The following is a 7173-nucleotide window of genomic DNA, read 5'->3' as shown; positions in this document are numbered from 1 at the left end:
TTTTCACGGAACCCCACGATCTCCTATTTTTCTGTATGGTTCTTCCCGCAGGTCTGTTTTATTCTCCTGCCTCTCTCTGCAGACAAACTTGGCTGCATGAAGAACTCCAGCATGCATGTGGCATTTGCCTGACTTGTGAAATAAACAACTTTATAAGACTTTTTGTCTGAGTGACGTGTTGCAGGAGTAGGTTCAGCTGCAATATAAAAGCTTGTTTCTCTCACACAGTCAGTAAATCCAGAAGCACCATGTGCTGGTGTGTAAGGGCCCAGGTTCCTTCTATCTCATTGCTCTGCCATGCACTGTTTCCATTCCATGAGCCCCTCATGCTCCAGGATGCCATCAGAGCTCCAGCCATTACATCCACCTTTCAGCCAGCAGAAGGCAAGAAGGGGAGAAGAGCAAACACTCCTTCTAAGAGAACTTTCTGGAAGTTGCACATATCACAGCTGCTTATTTAGTGTGGCCATGTGATATGCCATGTAAGAGTGAAAGAGGATGCTATTTATTAATAATTATACTGGGATAATAGGTATAAATGAGGACTCCCCAGGACCTACAGGGGATAAGTCACATAGGAGTAGGTATACCTATATTCCACTGGCCACACCTGTCTGCTGGGGAGGCTGCACATACCGTCCTTACTCTGTGCAACCATGTGCCCAGCTAAAACCGGGAAAGAACAGGATGAATACCCAGTTAGTATCTCGACACATTTAACATCCAGCAAATGTCCCAGTCAGAATGGGCAAGTTGTCACAGTTTGTGGACTGGATTTCTGTAGGGCAGGCTTCTCCTCTGGTCCAACTAGCTGTGAACAAGAAGAAGAAATGAGGACAGGACTTTCATTCTGTAAGGCTCCCTGTTCAGGGGCTGAGGAAGGAGCCTGGGCAGAGCAAGTAAACTGACTAACTTGTCAACCCCAGTCGGTTATAGATGCACTGTAGAGGGCGGTAAATGCTCGAGCAGAATCTCACAATCCAATTCAGCAGGTGGGATGAGGAAAATCGTCACAAGAAGTGGTGCGGGTGGAGCTCTACTAAAACAAGGTTACCCTGGCTGCCGTGTGAGGGCTGATCAGGAATAAGGACAGATGGAGAGTAGAAGTCCCCTAAGCAACCCCTGCATTAGGCCAGGCGAGACTGAACTTGACTTTGAGCAGAACGTTAGAAAGTGGGGAGAACTATAAAGCTAGGTAAGCAATTATAGCAACAAGAAGGGGAAGTTGGCAGTATTATGGTAAGAGAAGAGTAAGAAAACCTATGACAAGTAGAAATTACAGATTCAAAAACCAATGCATTTTGGTACATTGTAGTACAGTGGCATTTGATACAAGTATGACTATATTACATAGCACCGTATAATAACCTATAGTCATAATGATGCCCTTGTTCTTAAAAAAAAATTCATTATGCCATGTTTCAGAATGCAATACTTTGTAATACATTATATAAATACTTTTATCCAAAATGGTAAGACCTTCTGTGTTCATTTGAGAGGTATGTATAGGCATCTGGAAGATTCTCTTAGACAAAACATCTTATTTCCCAAATAATAATTAAATGAGTCCTCACTGTACCTGAAGTAAACATGTTGTCAAATGCATATTATCGTATAGCACTTAGATGTGTAGATTACACTCACACTTCTGACTGTCAGATAGAAACCATGGCTCTGGAAACCCAAGTTCAGCATTCTAAAACCTCAACCACGTGAATGTATAAGACTCATTCAAAAAAAGTCAAGCCACTTATTTATCATAGAAATGCAGCTGAGGCCTTCATATGATCAGCAAGACACTCAGCATCAGTTCTGGGTAAATCATACCTATTGAGAGGTGTGTTTCCAATTGAAAGGCTAGAGTTGACATGACTCTCTTTCCAAAGACCAAGAGTTGGGTCCTTAAACAGGAAATATGGATACTAGAATGATCACAGCGTGAAGGACATATGCAGAAATCTACAGCCATGTTTTTTGCTTGAATAGAGAAACAATACACAACTAGTTATGCCCAGTACTAGGCTCTAAATTTAAAGAAAACACATGTATGGAAACTTAAGAGGGGGCCTCTTTGGTAATTTTGAAAAACAACTGGGAACACTATGCTAGGATGGTTGAAAGTAAAATACACACAAAGAAGCTTCTAGAAATTTGAGCCCCTGCATCTGACTGCTGAAGCATTCCTCCATTTCTAATGGAGATTTTTTTTTTTCCACATCCCTCACAGATTATTTTTGACTTAGCCAAGCAGGGAGCCTATTTTAAAACTCCCAATTTGAAAATCATGGAAGCTTTATAAAGTACTCCACCTGCATCTCTTTTGGGGGACACAATCCTTTATTCTCTAAAGGATGAAAACCTCCAGCATATAAAAACTTTGTTAAGCTGTCACTATCAATAGGGGAAAAAAAAAAAACACAGTTGACAAAGAAGAAACAAATTGCATCTTCGAATAAGTTTTCTCGAAGCTCTTGTTAAAAGCTATAACCTCTGATGTTAACTAAATTTAACCCATTCTGACCCTCGTGGTGGCCCTTAACCTCTTCTTTCTTCTGCTTCCTGTGGCTGCTGGAGAAAACGGGCCCAGCCCTTGGAAAAGCGTTCTCTGTAGGACACAAAAGGCCCAGCCTTCCTGCTACCCCGCCAGGAGGCCCCCGATCGACCGAGGGGTCAGCACCTGTGCAGAGAGGCAGGTGACAGTGGACTGCCTGCAACCTTCCCCAGCAAGTTGTAAGAGTGTCTACCCTTCAGCCACCACGCTGCAGTGTCAAGCATTGAAGCCACTGCAGTTCAGGTTTTCTTTGCGAACACAGACTTTACACAAATTAATCTATTGCTGTTCAACTGACTGTAAAATTAATAGATTTACTGTTGCAAAAAAAAAGAAAGAAAGAAAGAAGAAAAACTGAGAGCTTTCACTTCCACTTTGGTAAGGTCACAGATGCATCCTAAGCTGCCAACAAAACAGCCTTGAAAATCTTGGCCGCAGAACCAAGCAACTTTCAGGGAGGGGGCCGGAAGCAGCGAAACAATGACTGAGCCGTACAGTGGGAAGTCTTCCCAGTACAGTAAATATGTAAGAGGCGAAAGATTTATGCGAACTCCGCACTGGAGGAGCTTCTCAACAGTCAGAGTACAAATTTGTTTTATCGTGAACCTTATATTGGCGGTCAGTCCTGCCTTCCATGAAGAGCCTTGTAACTAGCAGATCGCATGTGTTTAAAAACATTATTGGGTTTTACTTAAAATGTGAAATGCTAATAACTTGGTTCTGTTTCGCTCTGATTTACACAGTAGTACATGCTTTAAGGTTTCCTATACTAGCTCTTTAGATTTCTGCAGGATGCTCTGCAACGGTGATGGAAATTATTTTAAGCGTTTCAAAATGACCAAAGTTAACTGAATCACCCCCCAAATGTAGTACCTTTGAAATGGAAACACATGGCTCTGTTGTTTTTCCAATGGAGACTTTTGGACCTATTTTCTGCTTCATTCAGTTGCACAAGACTTTTCACAGAAGATAAATGGAACTTGCATATACAACTACTCTTTTATTTAGCAGACAAGAAAGCTTTTCAAAAAAAAATGTATTACAATATGCCATTCATTTTGGATGAATTTATTTGCTCATTCACAACCACCATCACGTTTTAATAATTGGTGCCATCATTTTTTTGCCAAGAGGAATGATTAGTCTGGAGTCTAATGTTATGGGAAATTTTGCACATGGCAAATGTATCCTGAATCTAATAATAGTTTGAGAGGACATTAAGGGTTTTAACACAGATGTGGTCACCAGATGTCCTCCAGCTCTTCTGGGGAATCAGCACAAGCAGCCACATGATGGATTTAGGTCAAAGGAAGAGAGTCCCTCAATCTTTCAAAACATTGAAATAGGCTTCTTAGGGAAGGCTAAATCTCCCTGCCTCGAGTTTTCTTTTCTTCTTTTTAAAGTGTGTGGAGGCTTACATATTTGGAATAGATTAATCACAGTTCTGCCTGAGGGTAAACAGTAGAGATTCCATAAGAAGACTTCCAGCTTTCGTGTGTTATGATAATGGACACATGGTATTGGGCTGAGGGTATCTTCAGGATGTTTTTGACGAGTTACCTCACACTCCGCCATAGCCCCTCGCACACCTTGCTTTCCATGTCCCTTCTGACAAGCTTGTAAACATAGACTAAGGGGACCGTGGACCCTCTCGGCTGTTTAGAAGGCACTGTAGGGAGCAAGCTGTTGCCACTCAAGACAACTGCTGCCAGCTAGATTTGGTTGGTACCGCATAGGATCTCACACATAATAGACTGCAATTCCCCTATTTTAGCAGAACTTTTCTGATAAGAGCTTACGATCTAATGTTGGAGAGGGCATATAAACTAGCTATAATCCATTAACAACTAGTTGTTGAAGAATATGCTGAAGATGTGAAGCCACACAGGCTTTGACTCATCAATGTAACTTCAAAATAAACACAGTGCTTGATTAGCGTTAAGATTAGCCTCTTAAAGTAATTGGTGTAGTGACTGTGGCATCATGAAGATACAGCCTAGTGTTAATAACTTTTTAAAGAAATCACCCATAGAATAATGACTTTGTGGAGCAGATATACTGCATCTCAATGACCTCAGGCTGAGACTGTGTCTCATGGGCCTCCCTGGTCCAAAGGCTCCCCCCATGCTGTGGGGAGAGGGGACTTTGGAGGCTAACAGGCAAGGCAAAGAGACAGAATATTTCCTTTAATCCTTCATCAGAGCAAAACACCACTATATGCATTGTGTGAGAAACGGGGATTTGGGACCAGCCATGGAAATTAACATGGAATTTACTCTGGAGGAAAATGTAGAAGTTTTAGCGTCACCTGGATTTGAGTCTTATTGAGTCACACTTTGATATTTTCGGGGGTTTGTTTTGTTTTTTGTAAATTATCGGTAGAAACAATAGCCATTGGGAAAGCTCTGTAAATTTCCAAGCATCCTATTCTATGAATGTATTCAGTTTACAGAGGATTTGTGGCATAGTATAATACTTTCCCTAAACCAAGAAGTTGAGGCCACAAATACAGGAAGGGGGCCCAAAATAGCCAGTGGCCTGCTTTACTATCTTTATTCAAGGGTCTTCAAAATCCACCACAATGGAGCTAAATCCAATACTCTCAGTGACTCTTTAAAAGCTGCCATGTCCCATTTCAGCTGGAGGTCAAAGCAGGGTTCAAGATCTAAGATTAAAAAAAAAAAAAGTCTTCTCTCTGAGGGCATGTCTTCAATGTGCACCTTTCTCTGCTCATCTCCTTCCAGGAACAGCAAATCACCTCCTTCTTGAGATACCTAATGATGGCAGTCTAGAAAATTTCCCAAATCATCTACTCGGGACACATATGCCTTCAAAGAGGGGTGACCAAACGGGTGCTAGCTCCATCTACCAACAATTCATTCAAATTACAATCTTACCAAATTTCAAGTCCTTAGTTTGGGTATTAACCCTCTTCAATTTTACACATTGTTCACCAGATACCCTCACAGACTTGTAACTCCACTGCTTCACTACTTTAGTGTAGCAGTGTAAGAAACATTTAGCATTAAGAGCACCAACTCTGGCTCCATGCTGCCTGCATTTTATTCTGGATTCTGCTACTAGTTGTGTGACCTTGGGCAAATTACCAAACTTTTTTTTTTTTTAATTTTATTTATTTATTTGGCAGAGAGACACAGTGAGGGAGGGAACACAAGCAGGGGGAGAAGGAGAGGGAGAAGCAGGCTTCCCGCTAAGCAGGGATCCCAAGACCCTGGGATCATGACCCCAGCCAAAGGCAGACACTTAACGACTGAGCCACGGAGGCGCCCCAAGTTACCAAACTTCTTTATGCTTCAGTTCTTTCATCTGTGAAATTGGGTAAGAAGCTTGTCCTGAGGATTAAATGACTTGATAGAAATAAAGCACTTAGAGGGTGCCTGGGTGGCTCAGTTGGTTAAGCCACTGCCTTCGGCTCAGGTCATGATCCTGGAGTCCCGGGATCGAGTCCCGCATCGGGCTCCCTGCTCAGCGGGGAGTCTGCTTCTCCCTCTGACCCTCCTCCCTCTCATGCTCTCTGTCTCTCATTCTCTCTCTCTCAAATAAATAAATAAAATCTTAAAAAAAAAAAAAGAAATAAAGCACTTAGAAGGGTGACTGGCAGGCACATAGGTAAATACTGGAAACGTGCGCATTTGTAATTGTTGAGCACCTACCATTCCCAAGGCATCAGCTAGTCACTCTACACCCGTATCTAAACAAACTTCTATCTTGGTATTAAGGAATAATTTGGCTGGACTAATTCTTGTTTAACTGGGAAATGGCCCACACACAAATACTAATCTTAGACTTTGAGCCACATACAGATGAGTTGTTTTCTGGGTTTACCACTTCACTATTTCAATAAAATAGCACCTAATGTGCCAGACACTGGGATTTGATGAGGAAATGGAAACTCGGGCCTTTGCTCTCCAGGAGCTCTTAAGGCCGAACTAGTGTTTACATCTGTAATAAAGCACGTAAAAACTGATTCAAGGAGCTATTTAAGGAGAATAAAGCAATGTGTTCGGCGGGACTATATCCTGTAGATGCAGTTTCCTCCCATAGGGTAAATTCTCTAATTAGGTGGCTTTACTACGTCACGATTGCTGATTCCCACTGGGTCGCTGAAGAATTTCCTATTGAAGACGAAGTGAGAGGTCAGGTGACTGACACCAGTAGTGCGACGACGGAGCGCACAGCGCCCTCGAGGCAGGGGTGTGCCGCCCCCCCCCCCCACAGGCACGTGACAGCAGGGAGCACCCGAGGTTTGCGACTGCCCTATTGACTCTTGACAAACCACTTCACTACCACGGGCCCGTTTTCGCTTTCGTGAAACTGACGGCCTGTTCGAAACTCTCCCAGTTACACTACTTGAATCTTACACGCCCGAACCCATCTCCGGATCTGTCTCCGGTGACCCCGCGCTTGGGAATCTAGGGCAGTCTTTCACTTCTAGAGTCTGCTCACCTGCAGACCGGAGGCAGTGCTCCTTAAGTCACAGGAACTATAAGAACATTTATGAAATCTTTTATTCAACATTAAATTAAAAGAGCCCGCAGGAACCGCCCTTCGCACTTTCTGTCGGAGGACTTCCGTCTGCCAGCTGGACAGCATTCCTCCCT

The sequence above is a fragment of the Eumetopias jubatus genome, unplaced genomic scaffold (genome assembly GCF_037043125.1).
Source record: "Eumetopias jubatus isolate StellerSeaLion01/CBP00866 unplaced genomic scaffold, mEumJub1_p1.0 scaffold_3, whole genome shotgun sequence".
Lineage (NCBI taxonomy): Eukaryota > Metazoa > Chordata > Mammalia > Carnivora > Otariidae > Eumetopias > Eumetopias jubatus.
Note: the sequence above shows the minus strand (reverse complement) of the source record.